Below are 26,212 nucleotides of genomic sequence, written 5' to 3'. Positions count from 1 at the left end.
CCACCAACAGTCGGTAGGTAGCCGACTACCTGGCCTTAACTGCGGATGTAGACAACAGGGATGAACGCCTGGACTCAGGGCTGAAATAGGGTTTGGGCTCCCCTAGGCAACCCAAATCTATGGTATTCCCCCCCCCCCCGAGGTGGATGTTGGCGGCGTGCGTAGTGTGGCGCGGCGAGACATGGGCGTGGTCATGGTCTGCTGTGGGCGTGTCCATAACATACAGTGGGTGTGGCCAATTAAAATTTCCTAGTAAGAGTGCAGCCCAAAGTCGGTGGGGCCATGTTTTCTTCCCGGGTATAAGTAAAGTGACCCTAAAAAAGCAAGTAGGAAATGTCCCCCCCACCCCCAAAAAAAAAAAAAACACACATTAGCCAGTGTTCTCTCGCACAAAATAGTGGTAGGTATTAGATTGTGAGCTCCCCTGAGAAAAGTCAGTAACAGGACTATGTTCTCTGCAAAGTGCTGCAGAAGATGTCAGTGCTATATAAATACATAATAATATGGTAGGACATTAGACTATGGTAGGATTAGATTCTAAGATCCTCAGAGGATAGTCAGTGACATGACTACATACTCTGAAGTACTGCTGAAGATGGCAGTACAATATAGTACAGTAGTATGGCAGCACGGTGGCGTAGTGGGTAACGCTCTCGCCTTGCAGCGCTGGGTTCCCGGTTCAGATCCCAGCCAGGTCAACATCTGCAAAGAGTTTGTATGTTCTCCCTGTGTCTGTGTGGGTTTCCTTCAGACACTCTGGTTTCCTCCCACATCCCAATACCATACGATACAGATAAGTTAATTGGCTTCCCACTAAAAATTGGCCCTAGACTAGGATACAGTACAGTATAAAGTAGCCAGGTCTATAGGTGTCCCCAATATAGACATATAGGTGTCCCCAGTATAGATAGCCAGGTCTATAGGTATCCTCAGTTTAGGTAGTAGTCATGGGCATAACTAGAAATCACTGGGCCCCCTTGCAAAAATTTGGATCCCCCCCCCCCCCCTATAGGTGCCAAATAATCGTAATGGGGCAGTGTTTTACTATAAAATAATTGTAATGGGGCAGCATTTCACCATAAAATAATCGTAAAGCAGCGATGTTTCACCAGAGAATAATCGCAATGAGGGCCACATTTCACCAGAGAATAAGCGCAATGAGGGCCACATTTCAGCAGAGAATGATCGCAATGAGAGCCACATTTCACCAGAGAATAATCGCTATCAGAGCAACATTTCAGCAGAGAATGATCGCAATGAGAACTACATTTCACCAGAGAATAATCGCAATGAGTGCAACATTTCACAAGAAAATAAACGCAATGAGTGCAACGTTTCACCAGAGAATAATCGCATGAGTGCAAATTTCACCAGAAAATAATCGTACAGTGGGCAGCATTTCGGTGAGAGTTGGAAGGAGGGTTAGAGAGGGTGGGCAGAGAGAGAGACATAGGGTAAGCAGATAGACAGGTACAGAAAGTGTTAGGGCTGGTTCAGACGGATGCTTGTGGAGCGCTTACCGCAAGCGTTCGGAACGTCTTGTTAAACGTTTGCACCGAGCTTTTACACTAACGCGGCGTTCGGGTCTCGATTTTCGCTTGCGTTTGTGGCCGCCCTGGAAGCTACATGTAGCTTCCAGGGGCTGCCAAACGTGACGGGTAATGTCCCCCTTGGGAGATAAAAGCGCCGACCGCATCCGGACGCGACGGCTGCTGAAAGCCTGACCGCACAGCAGCCGCCGCACGTCATCAAACGCGACGCCACGCAGACGTCTGTGCGAACCAGCCTCAACAGTATTCAAGAGAGGAGTATGGGCAAAAGGAACACAACAGAGCATTGTACATTACCTCCTCCCCTTCTGTCATGTGTCTGGCTGGCAGGCTCTGTCTCTGTGCACTCTGCTGGGCTGGCTATGGCAGCTATGTCCCTCTGGGTGTCTGTGAGGCAGGCTAGAGGCTGTCACTGGCAGGCTCGGGCTGCAGCTCCTCTCTCTGCCGTCATGGCTGGCTGCTCAATCATTCACTCGCTCTGTCTCCTCGTCTCTGTCCAGCTCTGGTATTTCCCACCGGTGCCACACATGGTGAAGATGCAGAGACGTCAGGCCAGCATGAGTACGCCTGATGTCTCTCTCAGCATCAGGGAGCTGTAGGGGGAGCCGGGGAGGAGGCCAAAGCCTCAGAACTTCGGCTGCTCTTTGAGCCTCAGGGTCTTTCTCAGTTATGTGGTTGGCAGCGAGTGGAGTTCTAGGAGCCTCTGTGACCTGGGCTGGGTAGCTTGTGGCCTGCTGTGCTGCCTGTGACCCTGGGCTGGGGACCTGGGTAGCTGGTGGTGGCCTGCTGTGCTGCCTGGGCGGCTGGGGTCTGCTGCCTGTGACCCTGGGCTAGCTGGTGGTGGCCTGCTGTGCTGTCTGGGGCCTGCTGCCTGTGGCCTGCTGTGCTGTTTGGGCGGCTGGGGCCTGCTGCCTGTGACCCTGGGCTAGCTGGTGGTGGCCTGCTGTGCTGTCTGGGAGACTGGGGCCTGCTGCCTGTGACCCTGGACTAGCTGGTGGTGGCCTGCTGTGCTGACTGGGCGGCTGGGGCCTGCTACCTGTGACCCTGGGCTAGCTGGTGGTGGCCTGCTGTGCTGTCTGGGCGGTTGGGGCCTGCTGCCTGTGACCCTGGGCTGGGGGTAGCTGGTGGTGGCCTGCTGCCTGGGTGGCTGGGTCCTGCGACCCTGGCTGGGCTGGGGTAGCTGGTGGCCTGCTGTGCTGCCTGTGACCCTGGGCTGGGGACCTGGGTAGCTGGTGGTGGCCTGCTGTGCTGCCTGGGCGGCTGGGGCCTGCTGTCTGTGACCCTGGGCTAACTGGTGGTGGCCTGCTGTGCTGCCTGGGCGGCTGGGGCCTGCTGCCTCTGGGCTGGGCGAGGGTGCTTGCTGGGTACCTGTCTGCCTGGGCTCCCTCTGCTCTGGCTGGCTCATCGCTATGCGATGAGTCAGTCAGAGCGCACAGAGACGAAACCATTGTGGATGGTGGCGGCGGCGGCGGCGCCCCCCCCCCCCCAAAAAAAAATGTAAATAATTTAAAAAAAAAGTCAGAAGGGAAAAAAAAATATTATTTGAAACAGTGGCCACCCCCCCGAGGACCCGCCCATAGCACCAGCCCACGGGTGCCTCTTAATAGATACGGCCCTGCCTGGACTACTGGGTGCGCAGGCTTGACCTGTGGCCAGAGCTGTCCCAATTTTCCATCCAACTTCTGGCTTGCCCTGCCACAAGCGTCCTGTCAGAAAGGACCTTCAGCGCAGCTGGAGGAATTGTCAGTGAAAAGAGAAGTCGCCTAGGTCAAAAAAGTGTTCAGTACCTCACCTTTATCAAAATGAATGAAGCATGGATCCCAGAGGGCTACGGCCCGCCCAAGGCCTAAGTCAGTCCCCGCACACAGCATCTCTGCCTGCACGCCGTGTGACTGCCTGTCCCAAGACTAAGTCGGTCCCCACACAGCATCTCTGCCTGCAGGCCGCTTGACTGCCTTCTCCGCCACCACCAACAGGGTACAGGACTGCAGGTTTTTTCTGGTGCGTGTACATGCCTACCTACTTTTTCTGGCTGCACTGCAGCTGCAACACCAAAACAAAAGGCATGTACATGTGTCAATTTCCTTTTGTAATCCTTACCTCGCCACGGTGAAGGGGCTTGTGTATCACAATGAAGCAATGACCGCCAGCTATATGAATGTGTTGAGGGGCACACCCTAGATCATAAGGTCATTGCTTCATTGTGGACAGACCAAATTCGATCAGCTGGACAGTCACTGTTGTTCTGTTATTGAGCTACCTCAGCCTGGCGACCACATGGGCTTGAAAACTGCTATCGCCCGCACTCTCACCATCGTGCGCACCAGTCCAGCATGGTCATCACTACACAAACAGCTGTGTGCGGTGCGTTACACAGCGAGTTTGGTCTGTCAGTGTGAAGCAGTACATTAATTACACTACCTGATTGATGTATACACCTGCAAAATGTTTTAAAGCACATTATGCCTCCAATTTAGCATGCAATGTGAATTCTGGCCTTAAAACCCTGCTGTGCGTCAAATCCTGATTTTTCCCCGGCACTTTTGGCGTGTATCCTACTCCGTCATGCCCCCCTCCAGGTGTTAGACCCCTTGAAACATATTTTCCATCACTTTTCTGGCCAGAATTAATGTTTGAAGTTTGCGGAAGTTTGTGATTCGCAAACCTAAAATCGGAGGTTCGAGCTATCACTAGTTGTCTTCGAAAACTCGATAACAACAACAATCAATGCTGTTGAGGTGGTAAAGCTGCATAGCACACAGCATCTCATTCATTAGATGTGATGCTCTTCAAGATTGCTTTAAACCACAAAATGACTTATTTTCATATTCAAACTGATAAGAGCACTTTGTCGGTGTCCCCATGCCTTTAAAGGACAACTGATGTGAGAGGGAAATAGAGGCTGCCATATTTATTTCCTTCTTAGCAATATCAGTCGCCTGGCTGTCCTGCTGATCCTCTGCCTCTGATACTTGTAGCCATAAACCCTGAACAAGCATGCAGCAGATCAGGGGTTTCTAATGCTGGATACACACCATGCGTTTCCGCGTCGAATGCGTCCGTCGATACGCGTCGATTCGATTATTTCCGAGCATTTCCAAACGCATTTCGATGATTTTTAGGTCGATTGCCATGTAAAGTATGGCAAATCGACCTAACGATCCATCGAAGCTTGAATCGGACATGTCGGAAATAATCAAATCGATGCGTATCGACGGACGCATCGAAGCGGAAACGCATGGTGTGTATCCAGCATAACATTATTGTCAGATCTGACAAGATTAGCTGCATGCTTGTTTCTGGTCTGATTCCAGCACTACTGCAGCCAAATCGATCAGCAGGACAGCCAGGCAACTGATATTGTTTAAAGGGAACCTAAACTGAGAAGGATGTGGATTTTTCCTTTTAAAATAATACTAGTTGCCTGACTCTCCTGCTGATCCTGTGTCTCGAATACTTTTAGCCACAGCCCCTTAAGCATACAGATCAGGTGCTCTGACAGAAGTCAGACTGGATTAGCTGCATGCTTGTTTCAGGTGTGTGATTCAGCCACTACTGCACCTAAAGAGATCAGCAGGGCTGCCAGGCAACTGGCATTCTTTAAAAGGAAAAATCCATATCCCTTTCAGTTTAGGTTACCTTTAAAAGGAAATAAATATGGCAGCCTCCATATTCTTTTCACTTCAGTTGTCTGTTAAGCCCATGTGTGGCAATGATTCATTCTGCTTTTACATAGAAAGCCCTTACTATTACAGAAAGTATGACAAAAGAATTGGGAACACCTGTTCAGATGTTGTTCTTGGAGGCAAAAGAAGAACACATGGACATAGAACACTCCCCACACACACAAAAAAAATAAAAAAATATTTTTTATGGGTGGACTGAACCTTCAATAATACAGACTTAAAGAGAGCCTAAGGCGGGCACATAAAATATAATTTAAATAAAAAAAAATAAGTTAGCTGATCTGGGGGTCTGGGTGGATCAGGCAGCCATCACCACTGCTCCGTTGGCCGACTTTCATTTTTGTGACCTCTGGGGTCACGACGCTGGAAGAGGAGAGAGAGAGATTCTCTTCCAGCGTGCAGGGGGGCTCGGGGTGGCAGGGGGCGTGGCCAAGGAGAGCGAGCTGCCCAATGGCAGCTGTGGAAAGTCTGCAGGAACGCCCCCAGTGGGTGTTTTGAGCAGGCAATCCCTCTCCCATTACCCTCCAGAATAGCGACAATTATTGTTGATAATTTTGCAGAGTGATAGCGCAGGGATGCTCGGATGTGCCTCATCCACGAATTCGGCAATCCGCGTGGTTGCAAAAAAAAATCTGCATTCGGCCCCGACGCATGCGGATTTTCGTCCGCGTCCACGCAACCACGCGGATTTTCTGCCGTGAATGGCGTAATCACGCGTGGATTCCTGCCCGGAGGCGGATTTTCTTTAAACGTTAATAACAAAGCCCCCATACATGCTACAATCCCCCAAATTGCATGGATTATCGAGGTGATAAGGGGCAACATAACTTCAACATAAAAAATTCTCAAATTTTTTTTTTTTTTAATGGCTTTTAAAGACAAATCACCACTGTAAATGGGGCTATTAATTGGTATTACGTGGTTTTAAAAAGGGATATACGCGTTAAGCAATCAAAGAGGTGAAGGCGAGTTCCAATGGCACTTGGCGGCGAAGGTACCGCTGGAGGAGGATGAGTGGCTGACGCCAAAAAGGCCCCAGAGAGGTTTTTGTGATTTTTTTTTTTTTGCAGCAATTAGCAATGACATCGCAGCAGAGTTGTCAGTGGACACGGGCAGTGTGAACGCAGAGTGCAGTGGTGGTAGCGACTGAGTCAGGAGAAGGACAATGCGGGCGGTCAATTCAGCAGCACAGAAGGACCATGGCAACATACTGGTGGTAGTAGTAGCAGCACAGCGTCATAGTGCTGGCCAAAAAATTAAATGCACCCGGTGACCCGGGCAGTGTGAACGCAGACAGAGTACATTGGTGGAAGCGATTGAGTCAGGAGGAGGAGGAGGACAATGCGGGCGGTCAGTTCAGCAGCACAGAACAGAAGGACCATGGCAACATACTGGTGGTAGTAGTAGTAGCACAGTGTCATAGTGCTGGCCAATAAATTAAATGCACCCGGTGACCCGGGCAGTGATATAACGCAGACAGAGTACATTGGTGGTACCGTGGTAGCGACTGAGTCAGGAGGAGGAGGAGGACAAAGCGGGCGTTCAGTTCAGCAGCAGCAGCAGCAGCACAGAAGGACCATGGCAACATACTGGTGGTAGTAGTAGCAGCACAGCGTCATAGTGCTGGCCAAAAAATTAAGTGCACCCGGTGACCCGGGCAGTGATATAACGCAGACAGAGTACATTGGTGGAAGCGACTGAGTCAGGAGGAGGAGGACAATGCGGGCGGTCAGTTCAGCAGCAGCAGCACAGAAGGACCATGGCAACATACTGGTGGTGGTAGTAGTAGCAGCACAGCGTCATAGTGCTGGCCAAAAAAATTAAATGCACCCGGTAACCCGGGCAGTGATATAACGCAGACAGAGTACATTGGTGGAAGCGACTGAGTCAGGAGGAGGAGGACAATGCGGGCGGTCAGTTCAGCAGCAGCAGCACAGAAGGACCATGGCAACATACTGGTGGTAGTAGTAGCAGCACAGCGTCATAGTGCTGGCCAAAAAATTAAATGCACCCGGTGACCCGGGCAGAGATATAACGCAGACAGAGTACATTGGTGGAAGCGACTGAGTCAGGAGGAGGAGGACAATGCGGGCGGTCAGTTCAGCAGCAGCAGCACAGAAGGACCATGGCAACATACTGGTGGTAGTAGAAGTAGCACAGCGTCATAGTGCTGGCCAAAAAATTAAATGCACCCGGTGACCCGGGCAGTGTGAACGCAGAGTGTAGTAGCGACTGAGTCAGGAGGACAAAGCGGGCGGTCAGTTCAGCAGCTCAGAAGGAGGACCATGGCAACTTACTGGTAGTAGTACCATAACACCAAAAAATTAACCAAGGTAGGCACTAGGCAGGTAGTAACTGTCTTTATAAAGGCAGGCATAGTTAACAACAGCACATGCAGTAGCCACTTCATGTCCCCCTGTGTCCGACAACAGGGGCTAGGAACTCACCTTCCACCCAAGCCTGGTTGATTTTCAGGAAGGTGAGTTTGTCCACAGAGGCGTGGGAGAGCCGAGAGCGCTTCTCTGTGACCACGCCACCGGCCGCACTAAAGCATCTCTCTGAGAGGACACTGGAAGGAGGGCAGGATAGGAGTTCCAGGGCGTACTGGGAAAGCTCGCTCCAGATGTTCAGTCTCTTGACCCAGTACTCCAAGGGGTCCACGGGGCTGTCGGTGTCATTGAGCCCACTGGATGACCCCATATAGTCAGACACCATGGTGGTCAGTCGTTGCTTGTGCTGGTTGGTGGTGGATGCTGTGGCGGGCACCTCTGTTCTGGGCTGCTGCACTGCATACAGGCTCTTGCTTAGGCTCTTCAGGTCTCCGGGGCGCCAGTTGCTGCTGCTGCTGCTGGTTGTTGTTGTGCTGCTAGTGGCCATGGCAGGCACCTCTTGCTGGCTTGGCAGAGCAGTTACAGTGGGGGTGGAAGGCTGGGGGAATGCTTCCAGTAGTCTGCGCACAAGGGCCTCCTTCAACTCCCTTGTGCGTTGCTCGGTGGTGGATGGCGTCATTAAGTCTCCCAGCTTCCCCTTCAGACGGGGATCAAGCATCAAGGTAATCCAGATGTCCTCCCTTGAACGCATCTGGATCACCCGGGGGTCCCTGCGAAGGCAGCGCAACATGTGCACAGCCATGGGAAACAAGTGGGCCCTGCCAGCAAGATCTTCCTCGTCCTCGCCATTGTCCTATAACGCATGCCTGTCCTCTTCCTGTGCCATGTCGTTGTCCTCCTCAAACCGCCATCCACGTACAACGCCTGCTGCACTCTGCTCCTCCTCCTCATTCAGGTTAGGGCCCTCCAACTCTTCCACTACCTGCTGTGAGCCCTCCTCTGAGCTGGACTGTGCTGCCATCTGCTCCTGTTCTTCCAACTGCCTCAGGGCTTCATCCCCACGCTCAATTAAATTGTCCATTGCCTGCTCCAGTAGACAAACCAAGGGCACCCACTGGCACACAGAGGCCCGCTCCTCACTGACCATCTTGGTTGCCTCCAGGAAGGGACTCAGCACCAGGCATACTTGCTCCATCAGTGTCCACTGAGTGGCAGTAATCATGGGAACTTGCTGGTTGCTGGGAACATTTGGGTCTAGCATGTAGGCCCTAAGAGCCAGCCTGTGCTGACACAGCCGCTCCAGCGAACTGGCATGTCGATGATCAGCCAGTGTTGTGGCCTTCCATACTGCTGCTGTAAGGTGGACAAGAGTGCAGAGGCAGTGGCTGACAGGCGGAAAAAGCGTACCACCGCCCGGGCATCCTGCAGCAGCTCGCTCATCCCCTGGTAGGTGCGCAAGAAGCGCTGCACCACAAGATTGAGCACGTGGGCCAAGCAGGGGATGTGCTGGAGGTTTCCCTGCTGCACTGCTGCCACCAGGTTGGCCCCGTTATCGGCTGCCACATACCCCACTTCCAGGCCTCTGGGGGTCAGCCACCTCCGCTCCTGCTTCCTGAGGGCGGCCAGGATGTTGGTGGCCGTAAGCCTCTCCTTCCCCAGGGTCACCAATTTTAAAAGGGCTTGGCAGTGTCAAGGCTTGGCGCTGCTGCTGCCGAGGCGGGCTTGCTTTCCGGGTGCAGAGGGAGTTTCGTGACAGGACCCTTCTGCATCCCCCCTGATCCCGCGTGGTGGCACCACTAGCTAGGCTGATGCGCTCTTGTCCTCCCTCCCTTCCATCAGTGTCACCCAGTGGGCCGTAAAGGACAGGTAGCGACCTGTCCCAAATCTGCTACTCCACGAGTCCATGGTCACGTGGACCCGCTTGCCCACAGAGTAGTCCAGGGAACGGTTACTGTTGAAATCAGGAAGAAGAAAGAGGGGACATCCGGGCACCTTCCGTCTTTTGTTTTTATTGCCAAAATATTACATCCATTCGGGTAACATACCACAGGTGTGTTCAGCTGGTGGTCAATATGGTGGTGGTGAGTGGGAGGTGGGGGTGCCGGGCATCAGTTGGGGCTTGCGACGGCCGTTTCGCGTCTTGCTAGACGCTTGGTCACGCTGTGCTCCAGTAACTGGGGCAGCCTGCAAACTTCCGGTATATACGGCGGTGAACCCCGCCTCTTCCGGAAGTCACATGTGCCCATACTTGGAAACCAATAGGAGAGGACGCTGGAAACCGGATGTCCGTCCCCGGACAGAACTCTGGGAAGAGGGGGGAAGAATAGATTGGTCTAACTCCGCAATCACGGATGAACTTACACTGGGGGAAATTCAAACCTTCAGAGCATGTAGATCGGTACAACCCTTCCCAGTGAGCCCAGGGTCCAGTCTGGATCATTTTTTCGATGCTGTTCTAAAAGATATAAAATCCCAAATCCACGAACGGGCCATCCCAAATTTGAGTAATCAAGAGAGAAAGGCATTGGACTGGTTGAGGAAAAATGATAGGTTGGTCATAAGAAGTGCAGACAAGGGTGGTAACCTAGTCATAATGTCTGTTCAACAGTATAAAATGGAAGCCGAAAGGCAACTTAATGACAGGAGCACCTACCGTCTGCTTTCTGGTGATCCAACCAACCAATACCAGTCAGGCCTTAAAGCCCTGTTGAATGAGGGGGCCGTAAGGGGGTTCTTGCCCAAGAAATTGGCGGGGGACCTCGTTCCGGCCTTCCCCAGACGACCAGTTTGGTACCACATCCCCAAATTACATAAATCCATGACTGCACCGCCGGGACGTCCCATAGTTTCCGGCTGTGGGTCTCTCACTGAGAGGTTGTCCAGGTACCTGGACCATCTCCTCCGCCCCCTGCTTGCTGGTGTGCCCTCGTACCTGAGGGACACCTTGGAGGTTCTGCAGACGGTGGAGCGCGCCACTTGGGTCCCGGGAGACAGGCTGGCCACCATTGATGTGGTCAGTCTGTACAGCAGGATTCCCCAAGACCTGGGGGTACAGGCCGTCAGGAAGTTCTTAGAACGGACCAATAAGGATGAAAAATTTATTGAATTTATTTGCGAGTGTTTATACTTTGTGCTAACGCACAACGCTTTTATGTTTGATGGCCGTTGGTACCAACAGGTCGCGGGGACAGCTATGGGGACCCCAGTGGCGTGCTCCTTTGCTAACCTTTTTTTGGGGGCGTGGGAGGAGTCTGCTGTGCACTCGGACTCTAACCCTTTCCGGAGGCACATCAGACTATGGTCCAGGTACGTGGACGACGTCCTGGTGGTGTGGTCTGGTACTGAAGTAGAATTCTGACATTTTGTCGATTATTTAAACATCAATCAAATCAACATGCAATTTACTTCTGAGATGATAGGGGAGGAGGTGGTGTTTCTTGATTTGAGACTCAGGGTAGTGGATGGCCGGTTGATTAGTGAGGGATTTCGCAAGCCGACCGCAACTAATTCTGTCCTTCATGCAAAAAGTTTCCATCCTAAACATGTGGTGGATGCGATCCCATATGGCCAATTTCTACGCCTCAGAAGGAACAATCAGTTGCGTACGACTTTCGATAAGCAGGAGTCAGAATTGACTGCCAGATTTGTCAAGAGGGGCTATGATCCACAACTGTTGATAAAGGCCAGAGGACAGGCCGCTGAAAAAGATAGAGCAACATTGTTGAAAGGCAGAAACATACGAAGGGAAAGAGAGAATAGAATGGTCTTTACTTTTGATTACAACCCAATGGCTAATAGAATCAGAGAGAGTATCTTTAAACATTGGAGCATGGTCCAGCAGGACCCAGAGCTGACAGGAAAGTTAAAAGGACCCCCCAGAGTGGCGTTTAGAAGAGCCCCCACTTTGGGCACGTTTCTGACCAAAAGCGAGTTTGTATCGCCTAGACAATCAAATTGGCTAGACCATTATGCCACTAAAGGTAACTTTAGATGTGGATATTGCAAATGGTGCCCCAAAATGCTTACGCAGAAAGTTGTTGTGGTAGGAGGAGTTGAGTTTCGAATTAAGGGGTTATACACCTGCCAGACTGATCACGTGGTCTACGTGTTGTTCTGTCCCTGTGGAAGATATTATATAGGACAAACCACTAGACCAGTGAAAAGACGTATTGGTGAACACATGAGTGTCATTAAGGCTGGGAAGAGTTGTACCAGATTGGTGTCCCACATGAAAGAGTCACATGGAGGGATGAGTCATGGTCTAAAATTCGCTATTCTGGAAAAGGTCGAAGCCCCCAGAAGAGGGGGGGATAGGGAGAAGTTGCTCCTCAGAAGGGAGACATGTATAATCCTACGTACCGATGCCATGGGACCAGCAGGTCTAAATGACAAAATAGAATTGGCCTGTATGCTCGATCCCTAAATGGTATTTTCAGGTCTATTTGGCCACATGGCCATCTTTGGTATCTGTGATACATGCCTTTTATGATATTTATATAGATGGTCAGCTTTAAAATATGCAGGTATTGGTGTGTGGGAATTGGGGATCCCTAGAGGGACAGCGTTTAAAGTCCCCTTCCTTTCTTTCCCCCCCCCCCCCCCTATCTTCTGCTTAGCCCCGTGAAATAATAATTTTCGCTGCCCTGATATTCTTCTAGTGATAAATATAAAAAGTTTAGTAGTGGTGTGCTGTAGCTTAATTTGCTGGTTTGGCTGCAGCTAGGTCTTAAACATTCCCCCAGGTCTTGTGTGTTTTTAACGTGTGTGCTTTTAACTACACAGTCTTTTTCACTGTCATTTAACACATAACACAGAGAGAAGTACTGGTCCGGATGTTTTATCCCCATGAGTGGACATTGGTTAAACGCGTACCCATTTTTTAGCAGATCCTGCCAAAATTTATGCAGGACGGAATAATAGGGTTATATACCTATCAGATGGAGGCAGCGGTCTTTTGACCTATTGCCATTGGCGTTCCTGTGAGAGGCGGAGACATACCGCCAGCTCCCAGCCCTCCACCAGTACTGCTTTATGGGAATTGTAGTTTTTTCCGCCCGGGGACGGACATCCGGTTTCCAGCGTCCTTTCCTATTGGTTTCCAAGTATGGGCACATGTGACTTCCGGAAGAGGCGGGGTTCACCGCCGTATATACCGGAAGTTTGCAGGCTGCCCCAGTTACTGGAGCACAGCGTGACCAAGCGTCTAGCAAGACGCGAAACGGCCGTCGCAAGCCCCAACTGATGCCCGGCACCCCCACCTCCCACTCACCACCACCATATTGACCACCAGCTGAACACACCTGTGGTATGTTACCCGAATGGATGTAATATTTTGGCAATAAAAACAAAAGACGGAAGGTGCCCGGATGTCCCCTCTTTCTTCTTCCTGATTTCAACAGTAACCGTTCCTTTCTTCAAGTTCATCGATCCGATGTGCACACGTCTGAGCCTGCTAAACATCAGAGGGATACCGGAGGAAGGGTGAGAGAAACGTTTATTTGCCTGCCTTTTTCCACACATTTTTCTGCATGATAGGGAGTGCCACTCTAAATTTACCATATCTACATATGTAAATAGTCCAGGGAACGGGCCACGTTTCCACCGCAAACTTGTGGAGTGCTGGGATCGCGCTCCTGCTGAAATAGTGGCGACTGGGGACTTGCCACTCGGGGATGCCAAATTGGAGCAGCGTCTGCATGGCGCTCCCCTCCTGCACCAGGGAGTAGGGAAGCAGCTGTGATGCCATGGCCCGGGCCAGCAAGCCATTTAGTTTGCGGATCCGCCTGTGGCTTGGAGGCAGAGGCTTGGTCAGACCCTGAAAGGTGTCGCTCAGCAGGGTCTGACGACGCTGAGATGCAGGGGAGACAGAGGAGAGAGACGAACACTGGCTGCCAGCCTCAATGTCTGTGTCCTGAGTAGCCGAGGTGGAAGAGCGCTTGCGTGCTACTACTGCTGCTGCTGTGGGGGATTCACGACCCTGAGGGAGGGATGATGCTGCTGCGCTGGTGGGCCTTCTGCTCTCAGGAACCCCTGCCAGCAGTGCCTGCTTCCTCTTAAAGTCCGCATACTCGCGGCAGTGGCGGCTTCTCAGGTGGCCCTGGAGGGATGAGGTACCCATCTTGCTCAGACTTTTCCCACGGCTCAATCTTTTGCTGCATAACCTGCACACCGCATACCTTTTGTCATCAGTACATTCCTCAAAGCAATCCCACACTGGTGACTTTAATTTACTGCGGCCCCCACTAGCAGAGGGTGCAGCGGAACAATGTGTGGTAGTAGTTGCCGAGGGTTGCATGGTGGTGGTGCCGGCTGAAGCAGTGTCCTGTCTACTTCCTCCACGCCCACTGCTGCCGATGCCCCTGCCCCTGCCTGACATATGGTGATATCCTTGCCTAGGCCGAGGTGACTCGTCATCCTGCTCTGACCATTCTTCCACGGACTCAGCAGGCTGCACATAGTTAGGGTCCACAACGTCGTCATCATCAGCAGCATCATCATAATCCAGCTCTTCCTCTGACTCCCCCGCCTCCTCTTCTGTCCCTACATCCCCAGACACAGACCCCTCTTCTTCATCACCAGAACTCAACAACGCTTGTGATTGTGGCCTGATCTCAATCTCTGCCACATCAGTCCCCAGTAAGTCCTGAGCTTCTTGCATCAGCAGGTTACCAGAAGCCGGACTGAGGGACAGAACGCTGTCATCCTGGGAGGGCTGCTGACCAGTGGGTGCTGGGGTGGATGTCACAACAAGCGTGGGACGTTGGCTGCTGCTGCTGCTTGGAGTGGTGCTTACAGTAGAGGTCTGGGAGGAAGTCATGATGTCCATGAGTACGTCAGGTTCCATTTGCTCAACCACCACACGGGGAACAGAAACTTTAAAATATTTGGACAATGGCGTCCGCTGACTCGGCCCAGGCTTTGCTGCCCCCCTTTCTGCTGCATCACGACCATGTACAGCTGGGCGTCCTCTCCCTGGACGTGGAGCAGTCCCAGAAGTGGCTGAGGCAATTGAACTCCCTTTCCTCTCACCCCGCGAAACCCTGCCAGACATGTTGCTAGTAATGAATCACTGGATGCAGTGGGCACAGTACAAGGTCACTGAAGGATGCAGTGGGCACAGCAGTGGGCACTGGATATACAACTAGGTCACTGAAGGATGCAGTGGGCACAGTACAAGGTCACTGAAGGATGCAGTGGGCACAGCAGTGGGCGCTGGATATACAACTAGGTCACTGAAGGATGCAGTGGGCACAGTACAAGGTCACTGAAGGATGCAGTGGGCACAGCAGTGGGCACTGGATATACCACTAGGTCACTGAAGGATGCAGTGGGCACAGTACAAGGTCACTGAAGGATGCAGTGGGCACAGCAGTGGGCACTGGATATACCACTAGGTCACTGAAGGATGCAGTGGGCACAGTACAAGGTCACTGAAGGATGCAGTGGGCACAGCAGTGGGCACTGGATATACAACTAGGTCACTGAAGGATGCAGTGGGCACAGTACAAGGTCACTGAAGGATGCAGTGGGCACTGGATATACAACTAGGTCACTGAAGGATGCAGTGGGCACAGTAGTGGGCACTGGATATACAACTAGGTCACTGAAGGATGCAGTGGGCACAGTACAAGGTCACTAAAGGATGCAGTGGGCACAGCAGTGGGCACTGGATATACAACTAGGTCACTGAAGGATGCAGTGGGCACACAAGGATGTCACACTGTGTAATGAGATGCTTATATGCCAGCGAGCGAGCAGTGGGCACTGGGCACGGCACAAGGTCACTGACAGAATGAATGAACAGCGCTGGCAGAGAGTGGCGGCGGCGCCGGCGGTGTGACTGGCTGCCTGCAAATAGTACAAGTGTATAACTGTCACTGGAATATACAAGTGAACACTGCAGCTGCACTAACACAGATAATCCCCACTCCCACTACACTGACTACACTGCAGCACTGAACCTGCCTGCACTACACACAGTTAAATAATCACTAGACTCCCACACTCCCACTACACTACACTGACTACAACTAACTACAGCAATCACTCACTGACTAGCTAACTGTGTACAGTATAAGAGCAGTGTTAGCAAAAAAAACCGCTTTGTTTTTAACACAATAAATGCACTTGCTCAAACAACAATGGCCTGGAGATAATCCTCTCAGCACCACAGTCTAGCAAGGACAGAGCTTTTCATCATGGCCGCCGCTTTATATTCAGGAGGGGAGGGCATAGCTCCCCTCCTGTGATTGGTTGCTAGGGCCTGGCTGGGGCCCTCTGATTGGCCTGCAATGTGTCACTTCCGCATAATTTGACGCATTTCCGCTAACCACGACTTCAGCGCCGGGTTACACGAGCGTGAATGCGGATTTCTGTCCGCATTCACGCGAAGCCGAAGCAGATTTTCGTGGTTGAAAATCTATTCACGGCTTAGCGTGTCCGAGGCGGAATGCGTCAAAATGGTCGTGAATCCACGCGTAAGCGTGATCACGACCTGGCGGTGAGCACCACTGGCGCAGTGGGGGGAGGGGGAGAGCAGTGTCAGGGGGACACAGAGGCATGTCATGAAGCAGGGAACATGCTTCTGTGTCCCATCTGCCCCCCTGCTGCACTGCCTCGGGTTCCAGGGACGGATCTAGGGGGGGGGGGGCAGGCGGGTATCTTGCCCCAGGCGCAGTTTGTTGAATTCTTAAAAAGGCGGCAAAATGAATGCCAGTTTAGGCGCCGAAACCTGACCTTTAGGCGCCAAAACCTGACCTTGCCCCAGGCGCAACTTGGTTTAGATCCGTCCCTGTCGGGTTCTCTTTAAATATTGCAAAAACACTTTTAAAAAAAATAATAACATAAAAATGTCTCAATGTCTTATTTGGTTACTAAAACAGCATGTATGGATGATACAGTCCTTTTCCACAGCTATTTTGTGCTGTGACCTCTCCCAGCCTGGTCCCCTATTTTCTAGTAAACAGAGAGGCACTGTATGAGCCAGTCCTGTGGGCTTTCACCACACCAGTCTTGGCCACAGTGTGGAGACCACTGTTGATTTTTAGTGGGAGTGCATAGGTCATAGTCGTTTCCCGCTCTTGATGTGAATACAAACAAGTACGGTTTAATCTTCTTAGTGTAAAGAATTAAAGTATACCCATCATTTCACGAAAGCAGTTTTGGCAGTTCCATAATACCCCTAAAAGGTTACCAAAGTAAATTTACCAGGCTGAAAAAAAAAAAAGTGGTTTGAACTAAATGTTGTGTCTCAAGACTTTTCCAAGAAGTCAAGTATCTAAAATCTATGGAGTCAGTTTTATTTATTATTTTGTATTTGAGATGTGCTCTGCATACAGTGCTGCCACATCACCAGCTTCTTCTGCACACTATCTAAAGATCTTCTGTTGTTTATTTGAAGGATTCTGGTCAAATTCAAGAGCTTCTGCTACAAATGTATTTAACAAGGAAAAGCTTTTGAAATCTTAGAAATATAACCGGTAAACGCTGTACTCTACTTAAAAGCTCACTTTAACAAAAATGTTTAAGGCCTCTTGCACACTGCATGCATTTCCAATTGGTTTTTACATCCGATTCCGATTCAGATTTTTAATGTTTACTGCATGCAGCGTTTTTTGATCCGTTTTCTGTTGAATGTATTCAGGGAAAATCAGAATTGAAAATCTGAATCAGAAACGGAATCGGAAATTGGATTTGCAGTGTGCATGGAGCCTGAGGCTGGTTTCATAGTGGGACATTAAAGTCCCACGTTACAGCAGCCAGTAACGCAGCCTAACTCACAGCACTGTAAAATCAATGTGCTGTTCAGAATCAGAATCATCTTTATTATCGCCAAGCACACCAAGTGGTGTACCCGGAATTGCTTGTGGTTCACATGGCAAGAGAAAGGAACATGTAACAGCACGTTTGCAGACATAGCGAAGGCAAGCAGGACATACATACATTTAAGGCATATTTGTTTCAATTCAATTAGAGTATTGGGGGGTGGGGGGGGGACAGGGATTGCTGCTGTGGGAGTCCATGTTTCAGTCATAGTTTACAGCTGAAAGGAGGGGACGCCTGGGGCTAGAGTGTCCCTGGAATGTAGGCGGGGGTGGGGGGAGTTTTGAGTTCAGTGAGTTCAACAAGAGAACTGCTTGGGGGAAGAAGGTGTTCATGCGCCTAGTGGTCTTGGCGGGGATGTATCTGAGACGGCGTCCCAGTGGAAGGGTCTCAAAGTATCGTCTGCCCGGGTGCAGAGGCGGCCTTTGGGGGTGGCAAGTGGGGCGATCGCCCCAGGCCCCGCACATGAAGAGGGCCCCGCATGTCATGCCCACCATACCATGCTCATTTTGGTGGTGGTGAAGGAAAGGTCTACAGAAGTCTAGCTGTTTGTGTTCTGAGCAGTGTGTCATTTACAACAACTCAGATGTTCCTATTTTGTTTTACACACCTTATATTTTACACCCCCCCCCCCCCCTTTTATTGCTTAGGTTTTCGTCTTCAGCAGTCAAACATGGACTGAAGCTAGAGAGGGGCTTGGGCTGGAGCTTCTAGACTGGCTGGTGATTGGTGCTAGGTTTCATGGAGAGCTAGGGATAGATAGAGGCTGGCTGGGGAGCTAGGGATAGGTACAGTTCGATTACATTACGTATTGTAATTGTTCCTGTATTGGTTGGCTTAGGGGCCTTTAACAAGTTTTTAAACAATAATAAGGCATACTGTTTTAGAGGTGGACAAGCCCGTGACTGTGGTGGTACGGTACATGGCCTACACTTATGGCTCTAGGCCCCGCATATGACACTCGCCCCAGGCCCCGCGTACTCTAAGGCCGGCTCTGCCGGGTGGGAGGGGTCGAGTAAGATTTTGGAGGCTCTTGTCTTCATTCTCATGGAGTAGAGGAGATCTAGCGAGGGCAGTTGGGCACCAATGATCTTTTCTGCTGTTTTTATCACTCTGTAGAGTTTATACTTGTCTTTGGCGGTGGCTCCTGCGTACCAGACGATGATGGAGCAGCAGAGGATGGATTCGATGGTCGCGGAGTAAAAGCTCGTGAGCAGATCCCGTGACATTCCGAATTTTTTCAGTTGGCGTAGGAAGAAGAGCCGCTGTTGAGCTTTCTTCTGGGTTCTGGTGGTGTTCTGCTCCCATTTGAGGTCGCTTGTTAGGGTTGAGCCTAGGAACCGTACGCTTTGGACTCTGGAGACCTCGGACCCATCGATGTACACAGGTAGGGGGGCCGGAGGGAGTTTCCGGAAGTCCACAATAAGTTCCACAGTCTTTGCCGCATTGAGAACAAGGTTGTTGTTCTTGCACCAGTTACAAATCCTCGCAACTTCGTTTCGGTAATTGTCCTCCCCATTTCTGTCGATGAGGCCGATGAGTGTCATCTGCGAATTTGATAACTTTGACGGAGTCTGAGGCCGAGGTGCAGTTGTTCGTGTACAGAGAGAACAGGAGAGGGGACAGCACGCAGCCCTGCGGAGCTCCGACGTTGGTGGTTCTTTCGCTGGAGATGCGACTGCCAAGCTTGACCCGTTGAGTTCTGTTGGAAAGAAAGTCCTTTACCCACTTGCAGAGGAGGGAATCTGCCCCAAGATGCACAGTGCACACGTTGCATTAAAAAGTAACGCAGCACGTTTAAACAAAGTGCTGCATGCTGTACGGTATACTGGGCTAAGCCGCATTAGACTGTTTGCACATGCGCAGTAATGTTGGAGGAGGAGGTCTCCCCTCCTCCTCCACAGCCAGCCACATGGCTAATTAATATTTACTGCACTGTGGTGACTCGTGGTGGGACTGTAGTGTTGTCCGGATCATGAACGAATCTTTCATTTGATCCGGATCTTTTTTGTGAGTCGAATCATCCGGATCATCACAATGTTCGGTCACAGTGGATGTCTGTCTGGAAGAAACAGGAACTTAGGCCTGGTGCACACCAAAAAACGCTAGCAGATCCGCAAAATGCTAGCAGAATTTGAAACGCTTTTTCTTTTTCTGTAGCGTTTCAGCTAGCATTTTGCGGTTTTGTGAAGCGTTTTTGGTGTAGTAGATTTCATGTATTGTTACAGTAAAGCTGTTACTGAACAGCTACTGTAACAAAAACCGCCTGGCAAACCGCTCTGAAGTGCCGTTTTTTAGAGCGGTTTACGTTTTTTCCTATACTTAACATTGAGGCAGAAATGCATACGCAATCCAAAATCTGCAGCAGCCCGGGAGTATGCGTTTCTGAAAAACGCCTCCCGCTCTGGTGTGCACCAGCCCATTGAAATACATTACCCAAGCGGATTCGCACCCGCAAGCGGATCGCAAACCGCAGCAGAACCGCTCTGGTGTGCACTAGGCCATACAGAATGTACAGTGCAGGGAAAGTCCTGTCCTGCTAGTCATTTCACCCCCAGTCTGCTTCCCTAGTAAAATGATTCAAATGATTTGGTTCAAAGATCTGGATCTTTTCAATGATCCGATTCAAATGATCTGAATCCTTCAAAAGATCTGGACTTCCCATCACTATCCTGGAGCGGCTGCTTTGAGAGCCACATAATCAATCTGACGTCCAACTTAAACACCACCACGCGTTGCGTTAGGGGTACGTTATGCGACCTTAACGTCCCTTAAAACGCAACATCTTGGTGGGAAAGAGGCCTAAACTGAATACATTTTGAGACGAAGTACCGTATTTTCCGCTGTATAAGACGCTCCGGAATGTAAGACGTACCTAGGTTTAGTGGGCAAAAACCAAGGGGAAAAAAATATACTAAACCTAGTGCGTCTATATTCCAGGAGCGTCTTGTAGATGTTCTCCCCCAATTAATGTCCTCCAGTGTCCCCTACTGTATATGCCCTCAGTTGTCCCCCAGCTCCCTGTGTGGTCTGCTCCCCATGTACTGTAATTTGTGTAGCGGCATCTATGTAACATTGTGCATGCGCCCCTGGCTCCCCGTGTGGTCCGCCTCCTGTCGCGTCCCTCCCCGCTTGTGTGTGTGCTCCCCCCAGTGTCAGCATAGCGGTAGTCTTACTACTTCAGCCGCTCTCTGGGAACGCAGACCTAGTCTCCTCTCTCGTCGCTCCTCTAGTGATGACTCTACTAATGACGCGTATTGCAGAAGCCATCACTAGAGGAGTAACGAGAGAGGAGACAAGGTCTGCATTCCCAGAGAGCGGCTGAAGTAGTAAGACTGCCGCTACGCTGACACTGGGGGAAGCGCATAAGCGGGGGACGGAGTGACAGGAGGCGGACCACACAGGAAGCCAGGGATACATACGGGTGGCACAATGTTACATACATGCTGCTACGCGAAATACAGTACATAGGGAGCGGACCACACAGGGAGCTAATGTAGGGAATCCCCGACGTGGAGGCGGTTCGTATGTCGTGGGTTCCCTGCATTTGCCGTATAAGACGATTTAATCTAGTTTCTAAGTCAGATATGACTGTAGTCAGATGTGCATTAATTTTAAGTGCATGATTTGAAGTGCACAGCAAAAGACCCAAATTAGACCAGAATTGAATCAGAAGGGAACAGAAGGAACTGCCAGGAGACTCTGCACTTCGGTTACATGGTTTGCTAATCAACTGTTTTTTATCTGCTTCACCATATGCTTGCCTGTTTCTGCAATTCCTGTATCTAAACATACCCCACCCTCCTGCTGTCAGCTATCGATCTCCCTATATAGCACTTCAGAATGTATAAGATGTTTCTCTCAACCACTTCATTTTGCCTTCTGCTCCTGAAAATTCACATGTCACTTCATCCTCCCACTGCCAGCAACGCCATACACATTGCTCCCTCTCTGCTATCGTCTCCCCTTCTCTCTAGCCATGAACTATTCCTATTTCTCTGCTCAAACTACCCCTCCTCTGCTCTCACTAAACCTAACTTTCTTACACACAAGTCTCACCCCCACATCTCTCTGCTCTGCCTACTACTACTCCTGGCTTCTGGGGACATATCACCAAACCCAGGGCCCACTCCTAGACCTCACACTACTCAGACTACAACTCATTCCACCGATAACAAACCCCACCACCTCCCCTCCCAGAACACCTACAACCTTATTGATATCCCCCTTCTTCCTAGCTCTCCCCTCCCCATATCTGGGGCTCTATGGAACTCCCGCTCAGTCTGTAATAAACTGGCTTTCATTCATGACATGTTTATCTCCAACACTTTCACCTTTCTGGGGCTCACTGAGACATGGCTAACTCCATCAGACACGGTGTCTCCAGCTGCTCTAACACATGGTGGACTAAAATTTAGTCATGCCCCTAGACCTGGCCACAAACAGGAAGGCGGGGTGGGGATCCTCCTCTCTGAACACTGCTCCTTTAAGCCACTCACACCACTGCCCGCACTCTCACTCTCATCCTTTGAAGTTCATGCTGTCCGTCTCTACTCTCCATACCACATTCAGATTGCTGTTATCTACCGCCCACCCGGTCCAGCCTCTACTTTCATTGATCACTTTTCAGCATGGCTTCTCCAGTTCCTCTCCACTGATATACCCTCTATCATCATTGGAGATTTTAATATACCCATCGACACTAACTGCCCTACTGCCACCAAACTGCACTCTCTCACCTCCTCGTTTGACCTCGCCCAATGGTCCTCCACTTCCACCCACAAAGACGGCCACACTCTCGACCTTGTCTTTACCCGCCTCTGCTCTATTTCAAGCTTCCATAACACTCCACTTCCCCTCAGACCACAACCTTCTTACCTTCTCAATCAATTCTTCTCTACCATCAACTCCTCCAACACTACACCATCCGGTCATGCGCAGGAACTACCGAAACCTGGATCTGAATACCCTGACTGAAGCCTTGCAACCTCTAAGTACTCTGTCATCCTACACTAACCCAGAGGCAGCATCCAGTTACCTATTTAGTGTAGCCTCTTCTGCCATGAATTCAGCTGCCCCTCTCACCACCACCCGCCCCCGCCAAACTAACAGGCAGCCCTGGCTCACTGAACAAATCAAACAGCTGAAAAGGCGCTCCAGGGTGGCAGAAAGGTGCTGGAGAAAGAGCACTGCTATAGAGGACTTCCACCACTACAAACAAACTATGCAGGAGCTCAGAGATGCCCTCACCTCTGCTAAGCAGTCTTATTTCTCCTCACTCATTTCCTCACAGTCCCACAACCCAAAACAATTGTTCAACACCTTTAACTCCCTACTTCATCCCCCACCTCCTCCCCCCACCACATGTCTGTCAGCTGACGACTTTGCATCATACTTTACAAGCAAGATTGATGCAATACGTAATAGCTTCAACACGCAACCATTTTTACCAGCTCAACCATCACCTATAGATTCCTTTTGTCCGCCTGCATCCTCGCCCACTACTAACTGCCTTCCCCCCGATCCACAAGACCACTCTCCCACTCTAATATCTTTTACCCCACTCACTGAACAGTGTCTTTCCTCACTACTCTCCAAAGCTCATCTCACTACCTGTGCCCTGGACCCCATTCCCTCCCATCTAATCCCCCAGCTTTCCTCCTCCCTTAATTCCGCTCTAACAACTCTATTCAATCTTTCTATCTCCACTGGCACTTTTCCTTCCTTATTCAAACAAGCTATTATCACACCACTTATCAAAAAACCCCTTCTTGATCCAGCTTCTCTATCCAATTACCGGCCTGTCTCACTCCTCCCCTTTGCTTCTAAACTGCTGGAACGTCACAACCATTCAGAATTGTCTGCCTTTCTCTCTACCAATTCCTTACTTGACCCCTTTCAATCTGGATTCCACACACACCATTCCACTGAAACTATCCTCACGAAAGTTGCTAATGACCTATTGGTAGCTAAATCCAAAGGCCAGTTCTCCATTCTAATACTCCTTGACCTTTCCTCTGCCTTTGACACGGTTGATCATGCTCTGCTTCTGCAGACACTGTCATCTTTAGGAATCAAGGGACAAGCACATTCCTGGATCTCCTCTTATCTCTCTGGACGCTCTTACACTGTGTCCTTCTCTAACACCAATTCCTCCCCACGCCCACTGTCTGTTGGTGTTCCTCAAGGCTCTGTTCTTGGGCCACTTACTTTCTCAGTCTACACCCGTGGCCTGGGACAACTAATTAACTCTTTTGGCTTCCAGTATCACCTCTATGCGGATGACACCCAAATCTATCTCTCAGCTCCTGATCTGGCATCACTACTATCTAGAGTCCCCGACTGTCTACGTGCCGTTTCTGCATTTATGTCCTCCCGCTTCCTCAAACTTAACATGAGTAAAACGGAAATTGTGATTTTTCCACCATCGCTATCTACACCTCCACCAATTGCAACCATAACGGTAACAACACCCCAATAACCTCAACCACTAAAGCCCGCTGCTTGGGGGTTATACTCGACTCAGAGCTCTCCTTTAAACCTCACATTGCCTCATTAACCACCAGGGGAGGACTGGCCCAGGGGGACGGGGGGCAATTGCCCCCCGGGCCGCCCAAATCTTAAGTAATTAGGGCTGGCCGCTGCTATACGCAGCGGCCGCAGACATACCACAGGTGACAGGTTCGCAGAGGGGATCACAACCTCGCGCGATATTTCCCGGCAAGTTGAAGTATCCAATCAGAGAAGGGGCTGAGGCGGCCGGCCGTGGTGTGCCCTATTGCGTGGCTGCGCCTGCGGTGGATGTGAGCGGCACAAGGACACAAATAGCTTAGGTCCTCCCTGGCCCGGTGGGTTGACCCTGCTTGACTCCGCCCCCACCTGGAGCCATTGCCGCCCGCAACGTGCTGCTGTGCCTGCGGTGTCATCGGAGTGAGCTGTCTCACTCTTCAGCTTTCTGTGCTGGGGGGGCTGGGGGCCTGGAGCTCTGGCTACGAGTGGCTGGCCTGGCTGGAGGAGTCGGACACAGTCCTCCCCTGTGCTGCTGTGCCTGAGGTGTCGTCGGAGTGAGCTGTCTCACTCTTCAGCTTTCTGTGCTGGGGGGGCTGGGGGCCTGGAGCTGCGGCTACGAGTGGCTGGCTGTCCTGGCTGGAGGAGTCGGATACTCGGGGGGGCTGGGAGTCGGAGATGCCACCTATAGCTGCTTGCTGCTGTGGAGGAGGAGGAGGTGTAGGACTGAGGAGACAGGGGGATAGAGGAGGTCGGGTCCAGGTTGCCAGAGGAGTAGGTGGTTTTTATAAATTTTGTTTCTGTACTTCTTCTCCCTTCTTGTCACTGAGTTACTCACACTTTGCTGCCTGCCTGCTACTGCTGTCAAATTCAATTCTCTGCCCAGGCCAGTGCCCTCTGAGTTTTTTTGTGTGTGATAATCATCCCCATTCTGACCCTGGCCTGAGGGGGAACGTTTTTTCTTCTTGTGGTGTGATTGTCGGCAGGGGAGGGGGGAGGCAGACAGTTAGGCACTGTCAAACAGGTAGTTGGAGGGGGGGGGTAGGTGTCAGACAAGTAGTTTGTATGGTAGGTGGGCAGGAGTGGGGTTAGGCATCACCAGGTAGGTAGGTTTGTGTGTGTGTGTGTGGGGGGGGTGGTTTGAAGGAGTTATCAGGCATTTTTAATGAAATAAGTGCTACTTACCCGGGGCTTCCTCCAGCCCCACGCTGCCAGCATGTCCCTCGCCGCAGCTCTGCAGTCAGCCATTCGCTGCCGCTGTCCCAGTCCCCGGCGATGGCACCAGTCCGACCTGGATGACGGCCTGTACTGCGCCTGTGCGAGCAGCACTGTCAATCACCGCCACGTGGACCGGAGTGTACTGCGCAGGCGCAGTAGTTCTGCGTCTGCACAGTACGCTCTGGTCCATGTGGCTGTGATTGACAGCGCCGCTCGCACAGGCGCAGTCGGCCTGACGTCATCGCCGGGGGCTGGGAGGCAGCGGCAGTGAACAGCTGACTCAGTGGCGTAGCTAAGGAGCTGTGGGCCCCGATGCAAGTTTTACAATGGGGCCCCCCAAGCACTCTATACATAACAATTGATACGGCGGGCCAAAACCTGCCAATGGCAACCACAGAGTCAGAGGTGCAAGAAGGGGATGGGAAATAGCTTGTTAATGATCACCACTGTTCAAAGTATCTATAGAAGTGATTATTATGAGCACAGGACCAATAGAGAGCTAATACTGTAATTGAGGGCGGGCCCTTCGGGGCCCCTCTGCCCCAAGGGCCCCGATGCGTTCGCTACCTCTGCACCCCCTATTGCTACGCCCCTGAGCTGACTGCAGAGCTGCGGCAAGGGACATGCTGGGAGCTTGGGGCTGGACGAGCCCTGGGTAAGTAGCACTTATTTTCATATGCGTGTGCATGCGTGCGTGTGTGTAGCTGGGGCTGTTAGTCATCACAATTTGAAGATTTGCACACAAGAAGGATATGGCCTTGGGCTGGGGATGCCGTGAAACGGGCCTCTAGTTTGTGTTGTCCCCCCAGGCCAAAAGGTCCCAGTCCTCCCCTGTTAACCACCACCTGCTATTTCCAGCTCAAAAATATATTCCGTATCCGTCCCTTCCTCACACAAGAGGCCACCAAGATGCTTGTACATGCCTTAATCATCTCCCGCCTAGACTACTGCAACACCCTGCTCTGTGGGCTACCACAAAAAAGGCTAGCACCTCTCCAATCGCTTCTAAATTCAGCAGCCCGCCTCATTCACCTCTCCACACGCTCTTCCGATGCAGCCCCACTATGCCGTTCTCTCCACTGGTTACCTATTACCCAGA

The 26,212-nt window shown here is 51.1% G+C and overlaps 1 protein-coding gene across 13 annotated transcripts in view; it reads left to right on the top strand.

Annotated features, from left to right (window-relative positions):
- The window catches only part of LOC137518793 (uncharacterized), a 154,385-nt gene that overhangs the window by 108,777 nt on the left and 19,396 nt on the right, over positions 1–26,212 (top strand). The window contains exon 12 of one of the 13 annotated variants that reach the window (XM_068237093.1): positions 18,508–18,775. The exons of the other annotated variants lie outside the window; for them this stretch is intronic. The gene's annotated coding sequence lies outside the window, so the exon portion shown is untranslated. The remainder of the gene's footprint in view (positions 1–18,507; positions 18,776–26,212) is intronic. 13 annotated transcript variants of the gene reach the window in all.

This window comes from Hyperolius riggenbachi, chromosome 5 (assembly GCF_040937935.1).
Source record: "Hyperolius riggenbachi isolate aHypRig1 chromosome 5, aHypRig1.pri, whole genome shotgun sequence".
In the NCBI taxonomy this organism is placed as follows: domain Eukaryota; kingdom Metazoa; phylum Chordata; class Amphibia; order Anura; family Hyperoliidae; genus Hyperolius; species Hyperolius riggenbachi.
The sequence above is the reverse complement of the archived record's forward strand: the minus strand, read 5'-3'. Positions and strand labels throughout refer to the sequence as shown.